A 22,207-nucleotide genomic window follows, 5' to 3' on the forward strand; every position below is an offset into this window, starting at 1 on the left:
CCTGATTGTGTTTCCACAATCAGGATAACCCAGGATCTGGCAGCTTCTACACTGAGGGATCGAAGGGCCTGGAATATGATATTCTGGAGGTCAAAGGAGCTGGGATTAAAACCAAAAATCACCTACCCAGCAAAACTGAGTATCATGTTTCAGGGGAAAATATGGTCATTCAGTGGAATAGAGGACTTTCAAGCATTTTTGCTGAAAAAAAAACCAGAGTTGAATAGAAAATTTGACATTCAGATACAAGAAGCAAGAGAAGCTTGAGAAGGTAAATAGGGAAAAGACATCATAAGACATTTATCAGATTTGAACTATTAACATTCCTACATGGGAAAACAATAATTGTAACTGAGAAAACTTTTCTCAGTATGAAAATAGCTGGAGGGAATAGAAATATATATATATATATATATATATATATATGTCTATATATGAGGGTATATGGGCATATGAATACATATGTGAATGTGTGTATATATGCTTACAGGTATACATAGATAGGGGGCACAGGACCAATTTAATGGGAAGGGATGATACTTAAAAGGTGAAATTAAGAAGTGAGAGAGGAATATAATGAGAGGGGACGGAGAGAGACAGAATGGGGTAAACTATCTCATGTAGAAGAGGCAAGGGAAAATGGTTACAATGAAGGGGAAGAATAGGAAGGCAAAAGGGAATGGGTCAACCTTATTCTCACTGAATTTGGCTCGGGGAGGGAATGAAATACACACTAAATAGGGTATCACCTGTATCACCCTACAGGAGAATAGAGGGGAAGGGGATGAGAGGGGAGATGATGGAAGGGAGGGCAGGCTGGGGAGGAGGGAAGTTGGAAGCACTCACTTTTGAAAAGGGATGGGATCAAAGTAGAGAATAGAACAAGTGGGAGGTGGGATAGGAGGGAGGGAAATATAGTCAGTCTTTTACAATATATCTACTATGTTAATGTTTTGCATTAGCTACACATGTACAACCTACACTGAACTGCTCATCTTCCCAGTAAGGGTGGGTGACAAGGGAGGAAGGTAATGAATCTGGAATTCAAAGTTTTAAAATTATATATATACTATTATTAGTACTATTTTACATGCAATTAGGAAATAAGATATACATGCACTGGGGCATAGAGATCCACCATGCCCTACTGGAAAAGTCGAAGGAGGTATGGGAGAAGATATGGGAGAGAGCAGATTGGAGGAGGGAATATCCTGTGGGACTGCTATTTTGGGGTGGTGGGTAGGGGAAAAACGGGGAGAAAATTTGTAATTCTAAATCTGGTAGAAATGAGTAACGTAAATCAGAAGGTAATAAAGCATTTGAAAAATTAAAAAAAAAGAATGAAGGACAAACAACAACAACCGCCAATTTGTATTACCAAAGCTTAGCTGGATGCTTGGCTCATAGTAAGCTCTTAATAAATGCTTATTGAATGGGGGGGGCTAGGTGGCACAGTGAGTAAAGCTGTGGCCCCAGAGTCAGAAGGACCCGAGTTCCATTCTGGCCTCAGATACTTAAGACCCACCCACACACAAAAAACTAGCCATGTAACCTTGGGTAAGTCACTTAACCCCAATTGCCCTCCAAAAGGCTCCCCCGCAAAAAAGGCTTATTGACTGACAAAAAAAAATAAAAACAAGGCTGTATTGAATGAAACAGAAATGCTAAAAATTGGAATAAAGTGAAGGCATGCTCATTTATTGTGTACTTAGATAGTTATTAGCAAGTACAGCTTCTAAAACACCAAGTTAATCAACAGTGAGTAGTTTAGGCACCAGGAGAATTTGGTTCCATAATTCTATTTTGATGTTGTTCATACTCTTTGAAGTTTAAGCACCAATGGGAAATTGCTTTCTTTAAAGCCCAGTATTCCAGAGAGTGGGTAGGAGGCAAAGGGACAGACGGGATGGGATGACATCATCTTTTTTCAATTTCAAAACTGATCTTTTTTATGTTTTCCTTTTAAATTTAAGGATCAATGTTTAGATGGGAAAAAATGAGTTATCACTTTTGATCTTTTCTGCATTCCTTGGAGTGCCAAGAATTTCCCTTTCCCTAGTCTGTAGTGTACTCACTGATAATTATTATTGCTCTATTAAAAGATATATGGGGGAAATGGCACGGTCTCTTATGATCTTGAACATATGTATCCCTGAGGCAGTGCATTAAATTTGAGAGTGTTAAATATAATGCATAGGGATTTACTCATAGGGCCGCTAATCTTTTTGCATTTCACTAACATTTTATAGTGAAAGTAACAGTAGGTTTATAGTATTTTTTCTTTCTCTGTCTTTCTTATTTTTAATCTTTCTTCTCTGCATGGCTGGCTTCTTTCCCTCTTTTTTTTTCCCCACTGTCATTCTTGACAATCAGATCCATCATGTTAGTTAATAATCCTTCCCTTCACCTCCATTCAGCTTTCTTTTTTTTTTGGAGGGCAATTGGGGTTAAGTGACTTGCCCAAAGTCACACGGCTAGTAAGTGTGTCAAGCGCCTAAAGGCTGGATTTGAACTCAAGTCCTCCTAACTCCAGGGCCAGTACTCTATTTACTGCACCACCTAGCTGCCCCTCCATTCAGTTTTCTAAGATATAGTTGTATTTTCCCAGATATGTTATTTAAGCCAAAGGGCAGATGGATACAATCGTAAAAATTCCAACTGTTCGCACCCATCACAATGTTCTGTTTTCTCCTGGGAACTTTTTCTTCGAGTTCTTACCCTTACCCAGTTTGAATTATATCTAAATCAAGGTTCTTAGAAGTAGAGAAACAGATCTCAAATAGTTTTTGTAACTATATTTCATACTTAGCTTTTACTAAAGGAGATTCCTCCAGCATCTCCCCAGCTGCAAATCAAGAGACTTTGGAATATGCAGTTTTTTTTCTTTTGAGTTTTTAAAGAATTATTTACTAAGTTGCTGCTGAAAATGTGTTACTTAGGCACTGGGGAATCTACTTCATTCTATACCAATCTACTTGAAAGTGAGTTGTAACCTACAGGACAGTCAGGCTGCAAGTGTGATTAAATCATGTGTAAATACCAGTAATCCTGTTTTCTTGGACTGCCAGGTCTGGTCCAATTTTGAAAGTCCAATGGGAATTCTTTAGGTAAATATACAACCCTGAAGATCACTGCATAAAAAGAGAACTGTTATATTAAGCAGCATGCCATATTTAATTTTAATATTAGCCTATGAGATTAGCAGAGATGGAATTTACTTTAGGAAAGGGAATTGACAAAGGTCATCTGGGGGGAAAATCTTTTTGATAGATTTTGCAGTTTCTGCATAGGTAAGGATTCTATATTTCCCCTCTTCTTCACTGTTGTCAAATAATGATTCTAAGGGATATTAAAGGCTGAAGCACTTAAGATAAGAGATATTGAAAGCTTCAGGAGTAGGACCTGGGAACTGTCCTCCTTCCCCATTGTCCTTCCAAGTTTCTTTAAAAAAATGTTTTATTGATGATGCTTTTATTTCACACTACACTCATTTCCCAATACCACAAACCTTCCACTGAACCCTGCTTTGTAACCAAGAGAAAAAGCTAAGCAAAATAAACTGATATATCAACTATGCCTGACAACAGAACAGCATTGCAAAACAAAACCTCTCTGGTCATTGCATTATTCTGAATTCTGTTGTCTTTTTGCATTGCTTTCTTTTAGGGCTAGGTACATATTAGTGTGAATAATGAAGCCTGTGAAATGGTTGCATGTTTTGAATTCTCATTACATAGTTCCATTGGGCTGAAGCCAGTGACTGTATTTTACATAATTATAACTTTGAAGAGTATGAATTATAAAACGTGCTACCCCTTCACACGATTCATAAATTGCACTCATCTGGATCTATCAATATTGTTGTCATCAGTATAGATTTTTCTAGGTTCTGCTTTCTTCACTTTGTATCAGATATTCGTATGAGTCTTCCTAAATTTATTGGAATCCTTCATATTCAATGTTTCTGATTATGCAATATATTCCATTATATCTTCTCACTCAATTCAAAAAGTAGCCATTTTATTTTCAACTTTTATTATCATAAAAGGTGATTTTATGATTATTTTGGGTACATATGCTTCCTCCTGGTGTATATATCCTTGTTGGAGGCATATGTTTTCTAATGATAACGGGGGGCTAAAGGGTATCATCATTCAAAATTATTTTAGAATGACTGGTCCAATTCACAGCTCCACCAACTTTATATTGATTAGTCAATACATATTTTTTAAGCACCTACTTTGTGTCAGGCACTGTGCCAAGCATTGGGGTTACAAAGAAGGACAAAAGATAGTTTTTGTCCTTGAGGAGCTCACAGTCTATTGGAGTGGATTATCCAACTTCTTGAATAATGAAAAAGCACTCAGATGAAAACCAGCATATTGTAGTGAAAATAATACTCAATTTAGATTCAGGAGACCTATATTTAAGATCTACTAAGCTACTTTTTTTTTACCATGGGATATTCATGTAGGTTTTGGTTTCTTTATCTGTAAATTAGGGCATGCTACCTATATCATGGGGTTGGTATGAAGAAAATCCTCTATCATCCCTCAAGTGCTCTCTAAATGTGAGTCATTTGTTTATTATTTTATTTCTTTGGACATTTTCTGACCCCCCTAGTCTTATTTTCAACCTCTCATGCCCTTTTTCTCTAGACTTGAGTCCATACATAGTGACGGTCCCCAGATAGGGTTTAATCAAATAAAGGATGCAGATCTGGGAAGCTAGGTTGGCTAAGGCAGCCTCGTTTCCCTGCACCAGCTGATGATCAGATCATTTTATCATTGCTATGATCGATCTTCTGTCTTACCAGGCACTGAAAATACAATTCCTATTACTGTAATGGCCATTACATTACATAAACATCTGGTGTGACTTATCTCCTCCTGGTGACTTCAGGCTCTGTGATCTAGCCAGCCAGCTCTGTGTTGATTCACGCCTATCGGAATAAAACCTCAGGGGTTCACATACCTGCTTCAAATGGCCTCCTGAGCTTGTTAAGGCAGTATCAGTAATAGACAAAGCTTGAACAGTAGGCTTCCACGTAGTTCAGCTTTACTATTACCTGGAACCTCTGTGTTCACAATCCTGTCTTAGAATCCTAGACCAGCTTTTAGCTACTGTTAATATGAAGGGTTCAGAAGCACCAAGGAACTTTAAGAGATACAGGTTATCTGTGTTCTAATCCTGCCAAACTACTCACTTCTCTGATCTCAAGCAAAAATCACATTGTCTCTCTGGGTTTCAGTTAGTTGGTCTTCAAAAATGAAGGAAGAACAGCAGCAACAACAATAACTTCACTTGTGGAAGGAGGCTGGATTAGATGACCTCGGTTAGGTATGTGTCTCTACAAGAACAATGATATTGGATTGCATCATTGTTGTTCAACCATTTCAGTCATGTCTGACTCTTGGGGACCATTTGGGATTTTCTTGGCAAAGATATTGGAGCGGTTTACCATTTCCTTCTCCAAATCATTTTACAGATAAGGAAACTGAGGCAAAGATAATTAAATGACTTAGCCAGTGTCACACAGATGGAAGCATCTGAGGTCATATTTGAACTCGGGTCTTCCTGACTTGAGGCCTGGCATGCTATCCGCTGTGCCCCCTCGTTGCCCTGCATTGTATCATAGCACCCCAATTGTACATATACGATATCCCTTCTGCCCTCCACTCCCCCCAACCCTCACGTAGCTAACATAATCTTGGGTATTCTTGTTGGAATTTAGTGTCTGTGTTATACTTGGTGGCATAGAAATATTAAGAAACTCCCCTTGAGTAGTTTTGGCGATCAGAGAAGAATGTTCCCTATTTCCTCCTGACTACAGGTGACCCAGCTCTGTTCTTCCTTAGTTACACTCCTTCCTCAGAATCCAACCCAAAGAATAGACTCTGGGGCTCCTTAAGAGTCATGTCTATAGAGGTAGTGAGCACACTTAGCTCCCTCCTTTGCTATGTTATATTTGAGTGCCAATCTGTCCAGGATAAACTATACTACCTGTCCTTCCCCTTGCCCCCATTTCTAAATTGTGCCTGGCAGATGGTCCAGGCACTTTTCCCTGAAATGGAGAGGACATAGATTTCTATGAGTATCTGATAGAACTCCCCAAGTGTGATACTTATTCAGGAGCCTGAGACTAATATATTATGTAGCAGTTATCAGCAGTAATTTCTACTTTCCAGTAACATGATCAACTCAAGAGTCACTCCCCCAGTCCCGTAGGCCTATACAGATACACATTTACCATTTTAGCAAACTTTACACTTATGAATATACCTTTCCAGACCACCCCAGCACCCATTCAGATCCGAATATCTGGATGGAAGCATCACCTTGCCACAGCAAAGGATTTATAAGTGTAGGGTCCTTAGGTTCTTTGAATTCCAAAATCTAGTCAGTCCCTGACCAGGTGTCCCTTGCCATAGTTGCCCTGACTCATTACCCGTGTTTCCCCGATAATAAGACCTATCCCGAAAATAAGCCCTCCCCTTACTGTGTAAGATTCCTCTAAAAATAAGCCCTCCCCCGAAAATAAGCCCTATTGAGATTGCTACTGTAGTGAAGGTGATCCCCTGCACTACACGCTACATTATGGTACCCTCTGTATGCACCGTGCCCCCCCCCGGGTGAAACGCATGCCGCGCTCCGAGCTGCATCCAATCAGAGCTGCAGCAGTGAGCGCATCATCCTGTTCTTCCCCAGTGATTTGCTTATTGAATAAAGGTACATTTTTTTGTTCACATTTACCTGTTTATTAAAATTGCTGTCAATGTTCATTAAAATAAGCCCTCCCCTGAAAATAAGCTCTCTGGTGTTTTTCTGTCCAAAAAAATAATAAGACAGTGTCTTACTATCGGGGAAACATGGTATGTCAGCTCCCTAGGCACAGAATCATAGATTTAGATATATAATGGACCTTGGAAACCCATCAACTCCAGAAGAGGAAAGGGAGGTGCCAAGATCTGAAGAGACTAGTCCAGGTACACAACCTAAGAAAATGGCAGAGCAGGCATTTGAACCAAGGTCCTCTTTCTTTAAATCCTAGGAAATCTGTTGATAACTTATCGTAGTCTGTTTGTTCTAATGGAAACAATGCCTTGCACACTGGTTTCTATGGGTGGGTACCATTTCTTTCCTGAGAAACTTTTCCTCTGAATCCTTGAGATAATGAGCAGGAAGGAGCCAGAGCACATATTCATAAAACAGTTCCCAGCAATGTGAACTGAGTAATCATCGTAACCCATAAGAATGTAATCTCCCTGAGAGCAAGGATTATTTCTCTTTGTATCCTAGTACAGTGCCTTCTTCTTGTTGTTGTTCAGTCATTTGTCAGACTCTCTGTGACCCCATGTGGGTTTTCTTGGCAAAGATCCTGGAATGGTTTGCCATTTCCTTCTCTAGATCATTTGACAGATGAGGAAACCGAGGCAAACAGGATTAAGTGACTTGACTAGGGTCACACAGCTGGTAAGTATCTGAGTGAATGTCAATGGTAACCATTTCTCTTTGGAGCAGCAGCCCTAAGGGTCTTCCCTTCCCAGCTTGATTCTAGGCCCAGCACTGTATCCACTGTGCTGGCTCCCTACCCCACCTTGTACATATTTGGTGCTTAATAAATGAACTGAGTTGATAATTGAAAAATTGTGACTTCAAAGGTTTTGACAGCTGGTCTTGTGAAAAAAAAAAGTCAAAGAAAGTATCTTTACCAGTTATGGCTATATCACAACAAGATCCAATGTCTTTCTTGCCCTCCCAGCCTTCGAGGGATACTGTGGTAAATGCTGCATTATTCTGAGGCATCTTGTTATTGGCCTTCTAAACAGGATGCAGTGCCTGAGTTTTAACGTCATGTGAGAAATCAAGATTACTTAATGATAGTTGACATGAACTGCTGTGATTGTTCCTGGGCTTTCTTCCAATGGCTTTTGAATGGTCTACTCTCTTAACTTGGTCCTTATTATTGCAAAACCTGAACTCTACATTCTTGAATCTGCAAATAGTGTGTCAGTGAGGCCTTCCTTCCACAGTCGGAGCAGGGGTTGCTGTGTCTGAATTGATTAGTGGAGTATGAGGCACATACGTTTCCTGTGTCCTGACGACCTTGTTGGCAAAAACTCTCTCACTGCCTGTGTGTCATGGACAGCATTTACATCAGAAGCTGTCCTTTTCATTTCTGTGACGTATAGTCATTTAGTCTCAGTGGTGAGGGTTTTGTTTTTGGCTATCAAATGTCATTCAGGCTAGAGATGTTATTTTAGGGCTTCAGGACATGCCACAATGCCATAACATGTCATCTAGACTGTCTCTAACATGGCAGTGCTGAGATGAATGGTGCAGCCATTGCAATATATGCAACAAGCTGACAATGTCCCAGTGCTGTCTAGAGTTTTGAACAAATCAGGGCAAGGAAAATGTTGTCCAAGGTCTGAAAGCTCCACATATCGCTAATGGGTAAATCAACATCTGCCTCAGTAGACAGTTGTGGTCAACTCGCATGGTTGGAGGCCCATCCTTCTAGTAACAATGCTATATATTCCTATAATTCTGGCAACTAAATACAAACCTTGCTGGGTATACTGGCAACCACTAACCTGGGTTCTTTTGTGGAAGTTTTCCATTAGCATAGTGACTTTGGCTATCAGGGGCATGTTTTAATGGAAAGAGTCCTGGATTTAGAAACAGAAAACCTTAACGATTCTTAATCAACTGTGTGGCTCTGGGCAAGGTATTTCATCTCTAGGAATCTCCATTTCATTGTCTATAAAACTGAGGTCATCATAATTTCCTTACGTTGTGAGGGATGTGCTTTGTAAACCTTGGAGACTTAGGTAATAGTGAGCTGTAATTATAATTTTGAATGTGTTCTTATTGTCTGAGGAGAAGCTGGTTCCACTTCATTCGGTGACTGTCCCCCGCCTTTTTTTCTCATGTTCTGAGTGAATGTTCTGTTTCCTTATAGAGTATCTTTTTTGTTCTCAGAGAAAGTGGGCTTCTCTTGTTGAGATCCACTTCTCAGTGTACCTGTGGATGCCTAAGGGGGTCTGGGAGTGGCTCTTGAGGGGGTCATGTTACCAGAGGGTAGAAGCTACTGCTGTTGCTAACTGCTTGTTATATAATATTGGCCTCTCAGGCTCATGTACAAGTATCACTTCTGAGGGGCTACTTATGTTCACTACTAAAAGAAGGAACCTTCTTATACGATACACTCATCAGGCAATAAATAGCTAGCATTTGAAATATAAATTGTTGAAGAAAGACTGATGTTGATAAAACGTGTGATGTTAATGATCTCATGAATTGATCAAATTTCTTGGTCTTACTCTTGGCTGTAAATTAACTGAGAGAAGCAGTATTATTGGTGTGGTTTCATTTTGTGAAAGTGGTCATTTGTCTGATTTCTGTGGGCACTGTTGACTTGAAATGTCTGATCTTGACCAGATACTACCTAATTCAGCTGATTTTCCAAACTTCAGTGACTTCTTTCTAAGTTCATTGGTGAATTTCATATCATACACATGTCACCTTTTTCTCTTCTATTGTGTTTTTAATTTTACATTGTTTAATAGTGGATAATATTTTGAGGAAATGTGCAAATGTGTTGCTTCAGTGACTATTAGAAATATCACAGCCGCTGTTGGTATGGGGAAGGCAAGTCTCTCAAGGATCATTCAAACCAACAATGAAACAGTATCAGGAGCACTAAAACACAAAGGGAAATATAGTAAAAACTGAAAAACAGGGCTACAAACTGACAGATTGTCACAGTAGAGCAGTCTAATTAATCCTCCCAAAAGAAGGCAAGGCCTTCAGAGGGACATGGGAAATGGAAGGGTTGTTGCTGATTCCTCTGAAGCAGGCCAGCACGACTTATAGGCAATATGGCATGCCAAAGAATTTCCTTTATATACAAAGAATGCTTTCCTCTACATTTTTACCTGAAATACTTTGGTGCCCCAAGCAGCCCGAGGGCTGTAAGCAGCCAGTAGGCTGCAAGTTGTGCAGGCCTGCTCTAAAGTATGGTGAAGATTTCTTAAAGTTGAAAGAACAGTGAGAAGACCAGTAAAGAAACCAAACAGCTATTAATCATTGCCATGAAGAAAAAGCAACACTTGTCATGGTCAGGATAATACAGATATTAGAATATTGATATTTGGAAAAAATATTATTTTACTGAGAAAGTTAATTTTTCATTTAATATAACATATTATAAAATAACATATATGCAATATAGACTATTGTGTATTATTTAATATTATGTACACATACAAATAGTATATAAATAAATATGCAACAAATAATTATATAATAAAATACATTACATATAATATTAAACAATATAATTTATAATATAAAAAAACCATTGTTAGAAGCAATCCAGGTGAGTCTATAAGATCTGGGCCTCTTTATCATCAGACTGTAGCAGTGTAAAAAAAATGTTTGAAGGATTTAGAATTTTCTAGTGTGCTTGGAAATCTTGTCCCCAGAGAGGTAACAATGAACTCTGTTAAGTATATCTATATACTAAGGAACAGAAGTATAAATGAAATTTAAAAATCCCAAATGGAATACAAACTCATATAATGCCGTACAAAAATAAAAAGTTAAGAAATTTATCTAAAATATGAAGTTGAACGTGGTTCTGTGGCCTGGGGATTCACCTGATTTAAATCCCATCGAAAATTCGAAGCTTACAATCAGTGCTAGACATGGAAAAATGGACTATTCATCAAAGACACGGTGACTTTGCACAGCCCTCCCTCTATTACTTCCAATTCACTTACATGTCATGGCATCACTTCCCTGAAGTCATGGTCCTCTTCTAGAAGGAAGGACAAGCAACAACAGCTTAATATCCAGTGATATGTGGTTTCATGACAATGATTTTAAAGAATGTGTCAGATATCCTATGAACCCAGTGCCAAATTCTGGAAAAAATAGTTGATTATAGCAAAAGCACATAGTAAAAATTAAAAGATTTTTAAAATAAATATAAAAACTTGTATGTCAATAAATTTAATTATTTTACTTTGTCCCGATTAATTTACACACCAATCTAGGTGATATGGAAGCAGTAAGGACTCTCATTATCTCATATGGTCAGGTCCCATTGGTTGTTAGAAGAATATTACACTTGTGTTTATTATCCTTGAACTTGATTGTATCAGGAGAGAAGCGTAATTTCTCTGCATTAGAATATCAGGAATTGGTTTAACTAACATCAGGCTTCTAATTGTGCCCCAAAGTGGCGATTCTAAGAAGTGGTCTTATGTTCCAAGGTGGAGGCCATATTCAAATGCTTGCTAGAATATTACTGTATAGCCTTCAGTATCTGGTTTTAATGTTCTCTCTCTTTATTGCTAGAAGGGGTATTGTTTCAGTATCTGAAACAGGAAAGGGACAAAATGACCTTCAATTTTATTACTTTATTATTTGAAAAATTAGTGTATGTTAAATCTCATCTTAGAATCACATAGTAGCCTTTAAATATGGTAATTCAAAAGACCCAAAGTGCTAAGGGACACAAAAGGAATATTGTCATCAGAAAGAGTAACAGTCTCCCTAATTTGCATATATAACAAGACTCTAGAATCTCTTCTCAATGAAATGATGAGTTTGCTCATGTTGTAGTTCTAATTTCCATATATATATATAAATACATATACATACACACATCTATATCTATCTTTATCTATCTAATTATCTATCTATCTATCTATCTATCTATCTATCTATCTATCTATCTATCTATCATCTATCTACCTATCTATCTACCTACCTATCTGTCTACCTATCTGTCTGTCTGTCTATCTATCTATCTATCTATCTATCTATCTATCTATCTATCTATCTATCTATCTATCTATCTATCTACCTACCTACCTACCTACCTACCTATCTATCTATCTATCTATCTATCTATCTATCTATCTATCTATCTATCTATCTATCTATCTATCTATCACCTATCTATCTATCTATACTACACTATACTCTATTAATTTCCACCACTTGTCAAACCAAGGAGGTTTTAATAGTACCATATATCCTGTTCCTGTAGTCCTTGATGACTTCCATCCTGACTCTCCCAAGAAATTGGACTAGGGGAATCAGTACAAATGACTTAATATTCCTTCCCCATAGCACTGGAAATTTCCCAAGTACCTCAGTTCTAAGAACATGCCCAGGTACATGCCCAGGTTTTCATTGTTTGACTCTTTTGGAACTTGAAATATGATCATATGTTTATTGCTGTGTTCACATGTCTTTTGAAAGTCATGGGAGTATTGCATAAAATTAACAACAGTTGACTATTCAGAGATACTTAATGGGAGGCAAGCAACAGAATTTAAGGTTGGGATGGAGAATTTTGGGCCATAGATCTGACGGAACTTTGGCTGGGTTTTTAACCAGCTGACTGGAAGTACCAGAGACCACACAAGATAATATTATATTGGTGACAGTACTTTAGCCAAGAGCCTAATTCTCCCTTTTCTCTCATAGACTATTGTTGTTTTTCCTTTCAAAACGGGTCCTCTGAGAGTCAATAAGAGCAGTTAAAGAGCTGCTAAAGTAATAAGCACATTGATTTTTGAAGGCTTTTAGAAATCCACTTTATTTTTTTTTGAGAGGGGTGGGGGCTGGGAGAAATTATTTGCTATCATATATTTTTACCTCCCACTCCTCCAAAATTAGAATTAATTTTGGTAAAAGGTTAAGGAATATGAAATAAATATCAATCAATTAACAAGTATTTATTAAACACCTACTGTGCATTGGGCACTAGGGATAAAAATGGCAAAAATAAAACAATCTCTGCCCTTAAGGAGTTTACCTTTTGTTGAGGGAGACAACATTTAAACATATGAATGTAATCAAAATAAATACAAGGATATTTTCTCAGAGGAGGTAATCTGGCAGATTCTATACATCATAGGGATATACAGTCAGGGCTAGAAAATTAACCAACATCTCCAGTCTTCTAGAATATGAAGGTGTGTCTTCATAATATGTGTAGAATCTTCAAGATTCTGTTAGAAGATAAAACTATTAAAGCATTTGTGAAGTTTGAATATGAAATTAACATAAAATAAAAACACTCGCACACAGACTGTTTAGAAGCAGTTGACAAAGGTGACCCACTTTTCAAGAATACCAAAAAATGTCTTTGCTTAGCGATGACAACCCAATGATGACAAAGTGAAATTCCAATGTGACAATCCAGAGGAAAGGAGTGAAAGTGGTTATGCCTTGTTAAAAATAAATGGCCTTTAAGGATTTCTTTTCTTTATTACTTAAAGTGAAGCATAAAAAAAGGGAAAAAAAATTAAAAATTGCAGCAGTTGCCAGAAATGGAATGAACAAATTGGTATTGTAATGCTGATTACAGTACAATGATTTGGTTAGTTTATGCCAATATATTGACTACAATAATTAATTTTTATTAACATACCATGTTAAAATTTGGTGCCCTGGAAGAATAGTTACTGAGTGATGCCTGGAACTAATTAATTCATGGGTGATGGTTTTCCTGTCCTAAATTATTTTATTTATCCTGGCTGACCACAGGATCAAACCCAATAATGATGATTGTGTTAAGAGAAAAACTGAACTTCTAATTTAAAGCTGCTTAATTTAGTGTACTAGCTGTATTAGAGGAGGGTAATGCATACTTGACTAGCCTTCAGGCATTTGTTAAGGACATCTAAGTACTCTTAAAGTCTTGTTAGTTCCTCAGGGTGTTTAAAGTGTTAGAAATATGTGGTAGATAAATTGTTCTTTGTCTCAAATCACCTACTTATTCTTCTTACTTTGTCAGGGAAAAAAGGAGTTTGCCCAATTCTTCCCTTTCTATCCTAGCAGAAAAAAAACTCATATACAATGGAGCCTGGGGAAATTCATTTGGTTCTTCTACTGATTCAGGATCCTACCCCCCCCCCCCCCCGATAATTTTGTACTTACTGCACCTCTTGCAAAGTTGTTAGTATTGTCCAGGCAGTTGTTATATTTTAAATGGACCCACAAAATGAAGGAAACCCCTCTCTTCTGTTTTTCAATTTATTCTGTGATTAGCAATGGTCAAAGGGGTTCTTTCTGACATTTTTGCTTGGTGGCTAAGAAGTTGTCTCTAAGAAAATAAGACTGAGAGACTTGGATTCTGTCTCCATCACCTCACTAACTAGCTTCTTGGGTTTTCATAGTATCTTACCGAAACCTGGCCTCTCTGGTCCATCCCTAGCCTTTGTTGTCACCATTTCTAAACCATGCTGCTATACAGCATCCCCTTCTGTGTTGCCTTCACTAACAGCTAGCACTTTAACTTCCTATGAGAAAACAAGCTCTTTGAGGGCAGGAAAACATTTAGTTTCCTTGTGTTTGTATTCCCTTAGCAGAGTGTCTGGCATAGAGGGATCCCATTGAAAATTTGAAGCTTAAAATCAGTGCTAGACATGGAAAAATGGACTATTCATCAAAGGCACGGTAACTTTGCACAGCCCTCCCTCTATTACATCCAATTCACTTACATGTCATGATATCACTTCCCTGATGTCATGGTCCTCTTCGAGAATGAAGGACAGGCAACAACAGCTTAATATCTAAAGTGATATGTGGTTTCATGACAATGATTTTAAAGAATGTCTCAGATATCCTATGAACCCAGTGCCAAATTAGAAAAAATAATTGATTATAACAAAAGGACATAGTATAAATTAAAAGACTTTTAAAAAATATAAAAACTTGTATGTCAATAAATTTAATTATTTTAGTTTATCCTGATTAATTTACACACCAATCTAGGTGATATGGAAGCAGTAAGGACTCTCATTATCCCATATGGTCAGATCCCATTGGTTGTTAGAAGAATATTACACTTGTGTTTATTATCCTTGAACTTGATTGTATCAGGAGAGAGGCATAATTTCTCTGCATTAGAATATCAGGAATTAGGGGCAGCTAGGTGGCACAGTGAATAGAGCACCAGCCCTGGAGTCAGGAGGACCTGAGTTCAAATCCAGCCTCAGACACTTGAAACAAAAAAACTAGCCATATGACTTTGGGCAAGTCACTTAACCCCAATTGCCCTCCAAAAAAAGAATATCAGGAATTGGTTTAACTAACATCAGGCTTCTAATTGTTCCCCAAAGTGGTGATTTTAAGAAGTGGTCTTATGTTCCAGGGTGGAGGCCATATTCAAATGCTTGTTAGAATATTACTGTATAGCCTTCAGTATCTTGTTTTAATGTTCTCTCTCTTTATTGCTAGAAGGGATATTGTCTCTGTTTTTCTCTCTGAGGGTGTCTCTGCTACATATAGTTCTCTGTATCAAATCACAAATGTTTATTAAATACTTTATTATATTTATTATTATATTATATATTATATTTATATAAATATATAATATAAATAATTTATATTATAATATAATAATAAATTACATATATAAATAAATATTATATAAATATAATATCATATATTATATTTATAAAATACTTTATTAAATACAACAAATGCACTTAATTTCTTTGGGTTTTATGTTCTATAAAATGAGAGAACTTCATTCTATAATTTATCTATACAAGCTTGAAGAATTTCTGTCTCTGTCTCTCCTCTCTCAATAGTGGGAAGCATTTTTGTGGTATAATAATAAAGTGATGGGATTGGAATCAGGAGGACTTGGATTTAAATTCCACCTTTGATAGTAGTTATGTTGATAGCAATCTACTTAGATTTTTTGATCCTCAGTTTCCTCATCTGTAAAATGTGGAAAATAATACCTAGTCTGTCTCTTTCACAAGGTGGTGGTGGTACATAAAGGATGCAAAGTACTTTATACATATCAGTTACAGTATATAACCTTGATAAAATGGAAGAGAGCTAAAATATTCAATTCACTGGACTCACTATGATTCATCTTTTGAGTGTATTGTGATCCAGAAATATTTGTCCTTTCTCTGGCACAACATTAAAACTGCCCCATGGTCAATGGAATTAATCAGTCTTTCAGTTCTAAAAATTCTTTCACATCTTTAAGTATGCTCAATAAATTCCTTTTTTTTTTTTTTTAAGCAATCAGGGTGAAGTAACTTGCTCGAGGTTACATGGCCAGTTATTTCTGGGTGTGGTGCTAAGTATCTGAGCTTGGATTCGGTCCCCCAGGTCATCCCAACACTGGAGCCCATGCTCTTACTCACTGAGCCACTTGGCCGCCCCTAAGCAATTGGGGTTAAGTAACTTGCTCAAGGTTACACATCCAGGTGTTTCTGGGTGGATGCTAAGTGTCTGAGCCCTGATTTGATCCCCCAGGTCATCCCAACACTGGGGCTGGTGCTCTTACTCGCTGTGTCAATAAATTCTTATAAAATATGATTGATCCCCTGTAATGGGAATGCAAATTTGGAAGATCTTCCCTGCCCCTAGGCTGAGGTGCACCTGGAGCCTGGGGTGGGAGGCTTGTTTTTCAGTAGATACTTCTTGATTGGCCAGTGAGTCAATAAGGTTGTTACATTCTCTGAGCCAGAAGAAGGCTATATAAGCCCTGATGTGTAGCTTTGTTTTGGGGGCTCACTTTGAGAAGTGTTCTGTGATTTGATCTGTATTCTGGGAAGCCCTTGTCCAGGGCCCCCCCGGCTTTGAAAAACCCAGATGTGGAAACCCAGATGTTGACTGGGTATGGATGTAATGGTTGGACAGTTTGGAAATCTGTCTACTTGATCTGTTTCTGTCTTGATAATTCTGCTTGTATACTTTGAAGTTCGGGGTGCTGACCTTTTCCCCTGAACAAGGTAAACGATATATGTCTGACTGATTTAAGTAAGCTTGTTAACCCATTTTGAGTTGCTTTCCTTTAACAAAGCAGATCCAAGAACCTGTGGTGGAGGCAACCCTGAGGACACTTGGGGTGCTTGCCGCTACATCCCCTCACCCCAATAATGTGTAGACAAGTGAGGGAAAACTATTTTGACCACATAATATGTTGTGATTGGAAACTTTTTCTTCATGTAGATATAGTTATTTAAATATATCAATGATACCAGAAGACAATGCAAAATAATTTAAAAAGAAAAAAAAAAGAAAAGGTCTTTGCTATAAGAATGTTGTCTCAAGATTATAAATGACAACATTGCTATTACATACTTACCCCTGTGGATGAAATATAAATGGAAAATAATTCCTAGATCTCTTTGTACTCTGGTGGAGAAAATGTAATATATTTAGAATGTTCAAATAAATATTGGAAGAAATGTCAAGAGAAAGGTGCTTATTTATGATATTTTAATTGTTCATAACTATTAGCTTTTTATATATTAATTATAGAAGCATTTAAAAGAAACTTTTTGCTTGTTTTATTATAGTAACATTGAAATAAAATCCAGAAGGTTTTGAAATCATATAGAAGAGAATATATTTTGGGAATAATGTTAACAACTTTGAATAAATGTATTTCTATTTTGTGGTTTCCACCTGATATTCAACATAAAAAGAGGCTGTAGGTAAAAAGAGGAAGAGAATTTCTCTTTAGGTGAGACTATTTTTAACTATTTTTGAAGTGTGTACACACACATACACATACACATACTTACTCACATACACACCTTACCCAAACATAAACATAACTCCAATATCAAACAGATTGATGATATTGCCTCTTTCTTTCTCCAAAGAATGTTTAACTCCCCTGAAGTCCTTTTTGTTGTTAAGGCATTTCTCATGTAGCTATCAAAGCAAGCTATAATTGTATTTTTTTTTTCAGGACTTAAATGTAAATCTGCCTATAATGTTGTACATGAATATTCATGAATATGAATGAATATCTTGAGAAAGGTTTAGCACAATTCAAGAATGGTTTTCCATAACCACTAGTACCCAGAGGAATTGTCCTTAGGTTCATAGGACTTAGACCTGGAAGGGACCATAGAGGACAGAAAATAGCTTGTGTCAGGCAATTCAAACCACCAACACCACTTTGACAACTATTTCCCCTCAGACCCTGATGGAGACACTCCAGGATTCCAAATACAAGAGCCTTGGGAATAGCAATATCAGCTAAAGCCAGCCCTTGTGGCCATAATTGAAGGAAGAAATTGTAGAGAAAGAGTCCATTTCTCAGACTACTGGAAGTAACAACTACTGACCAACTGCTGCCAATAGGCAGATTGAGCCTAGGAATGGTAGCACTCTGTGCTCCCTTTCAGTCCTGCTTTTAGTATAGCCCTCATGGCCATCGTCCAGGGAAGCAAGTCTTATGGAAAGGGGGCCAGGTATCTGTAGCAACTGCTGCTCACAGGATAGGCAAGCTAGTCTAACTGAGTCAGCAAGGGGGGGGGGGGAATGGTATACAGCGATGGATAGACACACGACGAGAGAGAGAGAGAGAGAGAGAGAGAGAGTAGGAGGGATGGAGGAAGAGAGAGAGAGAGAGGGCGAGAGGGAGAGAGAAAGGTGGTGGCAGGCAAGTGAAACTACCATCTTGGCTACCATGTCCCCTCAGACCCTGGTGGATTCAGTCCAGGACCCTGAATGAAAGAGCCTTGGGAATATCAATGATTCCAGCCCAGTGCCCTTAGCCATCATCCTGGGAAGCAACTCCTGTGGACATATAGCCTGGAGGCTGTTCCTGCAGATGCTACAGGTACGACGGCTACTGAAGACCCAGAAAAGAAAATCCTTTTCCACCAAAGTCCTATGAAATGCACTATCAGATGGTTCAATATCAGAAACTGTTATTATTTTATCAATGGAAATGACATTAAAGAAGTGACATTGTCATCTACTGTGCCTAAGGACCATGGGATCTTTCCATCTAACTTGGCAACTGAGACTTTCCATATATGTTATCTTCTCTATGAGATTGTGAGCTCCTTGAGAACAGGACTGTTTGTATATTTGTATGCCCATTGTCTACCATAGTGCTTTGTAGGTATAAACACTTCATGGGTGATTTTTCATTCATTCATTCAATTCCCTTCATTCTGCAGATAAGGCAACTCAGTCCAAGTGGCTTGCTTTAGATCATACAGGTATTAGGTAACAGTGCCAAGATTCCAACCTAGGCCTTCTAAATTCAGACCCAGTGCTCAGGACACTGTATCCCACTTATAAGAGCTGAAGTCGCTGCTGGATAATAGTAATTCATGGATAACAACTGGAGGCTTTTCCAAGTTAGAGGTCTGCATTATCCATCTGGCAAAAATGGATAGTGGCCGAAGAACTCCTGCCACCAGGGTCCTGCTGCTGATTTTCAAGGGTCCTACTCCTGTCTTTGAGACAATAAAGCAAAGCTCTTATTGGCATCAACAAGCATTTCTTGAACGTTTTCTAATTATAGGGCACTGTTGGTTCTGGACACAGGGAGATGTATAAAATTGTGTCCTTCCCCTAAAGAGACTAATGATCTAAGTGGGGAGGATATATACATATGAAAAAAAATTATAAGGCAGGTGGTATATGTTTAGGCTCCAGAGCAAAGAAACTCAGAATTCTTTCTTATGTACTTGGCTCAAGTCATTAATTGTGCAGCGTGAATTCTCCTTTGCCCTGGATGGTTGATAGACTTTACTGGTACATACAGAGCACACGAGAAGGAATTTGTGTGGATGGGTATAGTGCTGCTGACTGCTACCCTTGGCTTCAGGTAAAGAAAGCATCTTGTGACATAGTGGTCTCACCCCCTCCCCCATCTCCTTATGTGCTTCAATAAAGTATTTCGTTCAGCCTATTCAGTCTGATACAGTTCAGCAAACATTAAGTACCTCTTATTCCTCTACCTTGGGGGAATTTTATTTAAAGTATTTTAAATGCTAAATAATATTCTTCATGAGAGTTAAATGGAAGAAGATCAAGAGGACCTTTTGCCAAAGGTTTTCTTGATCTACAGAACCTTAATTAGCATGGGGGCAAACAGGGATTGGTCCTAGGGCACTATATAAGGGTGGGTGTCATGTTCTTATGTTTCTTCTCCAGGGGGAATTGCTCCGCTCATGTCTGGTCTCATGGTACTCTGAAGGGTCAGCACACAAATACCTCTGTAAGACACTCTGGATGTACTGTCTTTTGCATAGCTTTGTACTCTTTCTTACCATAATGCCTGCCCCTTTTGTTGCCACCCCTGGTAAGCAATTCTTTCTTCTCATATGTATGTTAGGGTAAGGGTTTACTCTACTCCAATTAAATACATAACGCTCAGATTTCCCTGGAATTAGTCAACCAATCATAGATGTAACTATGTGCATGTAATTTTTTAAATAGTTTGTGAGGAGTGAAGTGCTTTGATCATTGTATGAAAATAAATGATGCAAACAGGAAATAGTTGACATGTTATTTGTGAGATTAGACCAGTAGAAGACAGCAATCCAAATTAGATCTGAGAGATGCACCAAGGAGAAGATAAACAAACATAACCAGGAAAGACAGACTCTGTAAGGCACAGACTCTTGAAACCTCAAAGAGAGCTACACCTATAGAGAATTTTATGAGGACTCCACAAAGGGAGAAAAAGACTTCAGTAACTAGCAGTTGTGAATTTTGTCTTTTAGCCATATGTGCTTTCTAAGTGGGCAAGGGGAGAGTAGGCCCCAGACTTCTGGGGAGATGTTTTGTATCATTTGTAGTTCAGTCATTATAGACATGCCTGTGACTCTTTGTGATCCCATTTTTGGAGTTTTCTTGGCAAAGATGCTGGAGTGGTTTGCCATTCTAGATAATTTTACAGATGGGGAAACTGAGGCAAACAGGGTTATGTGACTTGCCCAGGGTCACATAGCTAGTAAGCATCTGAGCCTGGATTTGAACTCATGAAGATGTGTCTTCCAGATTCCAAACCCAGTACTCTATCCACTGTACCACCTAGCTCCCAGGTATCATTCATACTATACCACATTAACACTATGCCACATTTTATATCACATTAATATACCCTTTCTAAAAACTAATTAAATCTGATTGTCTAATAATCAGTGGAGAGCACACTGGATGGGGGCTCATGAATGATGTACTAGAAATTCTAACCTCTCAGGGTTACCCTAAGAATTCTAAAGGGAGAAGTAATCTTTTTTTTTTCTGGGAACCCAGTTTGCTAATTCACCTAGAGTTGGAAGAATGAGCCCTGAGGGAGTGATACCTAAGAAAGTTGCTCAAAACAGGAAAAAAATAATTTAGAAACCTTAAGACTCAAGAATTTAAAAAAGTTAGCAGCATAGTTCTTACAGTGATTTTTCTTTTCATTCCTGTAGGAACTCAGAATAATAATTGCATTTTTACTTATGGAACCCATGTGCCTCTGAAGGGGGAAAAATCACCTTCCTTCTTGAGTGGATTTAGAAATCAGTCGGTACACGGCAATGGGACCTAAGGACTTTGCCACCCTTCCAGGAGCCCTTGATGGCTCAGACAATCCCAGCAAGTGTTCTTTGAGAGACACAGAGGGAAAAAAGAAGTTGGGATAAATTTAGTTTGCTTTTGAAGTTAATAACCTTCTAAAAGGGCTTTTGGTAAAACAGAGAGACACCTTAACAACATTTAACATTTCCCCCCTTTCAAATGGGTTTCTTTCCCTCTCAGATGATAAAATCTGAGAAATTCTTCATCTTTAGAAGTAGCAGGTCTGGGCGAGTCATGGTATCAGCTGATCATGGGGTTATACTAGCCAAGCTGGCACCCTGTGGAGGGAGAGGGAGGTGAGACATCATTTCTAATCCTTGTCGTTCCTCTCCTCTTCACTTCGTGTGTCTCATGTAAAGAAAAGGAAATCATTTGCTCCCCTTGATTTTTTTTTTTTTACCCATCCTAGACAGAAAAGAAGCCAGTGGAAACATTTAAAAATATTCCTCTCTAGGAGTCAGAACAGCCTTTTTGAATTAGTTTTGTCTCTTGCCTCAAAGGGAAAAATCAAGGAAGAGAAGTGAAAGACTGTAACATTCTGTCCCTTCTACTAACCATGACTAACACAGAGAGGGGAACCATTCACACACACACACACACACACACACACACACACTCACATTCACACTCACACTCCAAAACTCTTCATGTAGATTTTTGAATGAATCTGAAAACACTATAGGATTTGTATTCTTATATACATCAAGCATGCCTAGAGTTCTGTTGATGGCCTTGAAAAAGAGCCATATATATTTAAAAGCACCAGAAATAGATGATCACAAAAATGTTTAATCATTTTACTTGATAGAGTGTAAGTTCTTGGATC

The sequence above is a fragment of the Petaurus breviceps genome, unplaced genomic scaffold (genome assembly GCF_028583685.1).
Source record: "Petaurus breviceps papuanus isolate PSGF00001 unplaced genomic scaffold, PetGlider_PUasm1.0 90784, whole genome shotgun sequence".
Lineage (NCBI taxonomy): Eukaryota > Metazoa > Chordata > Mammalia > Diprotodontia > Petauridae > Petaurus > Petaurus breviceps.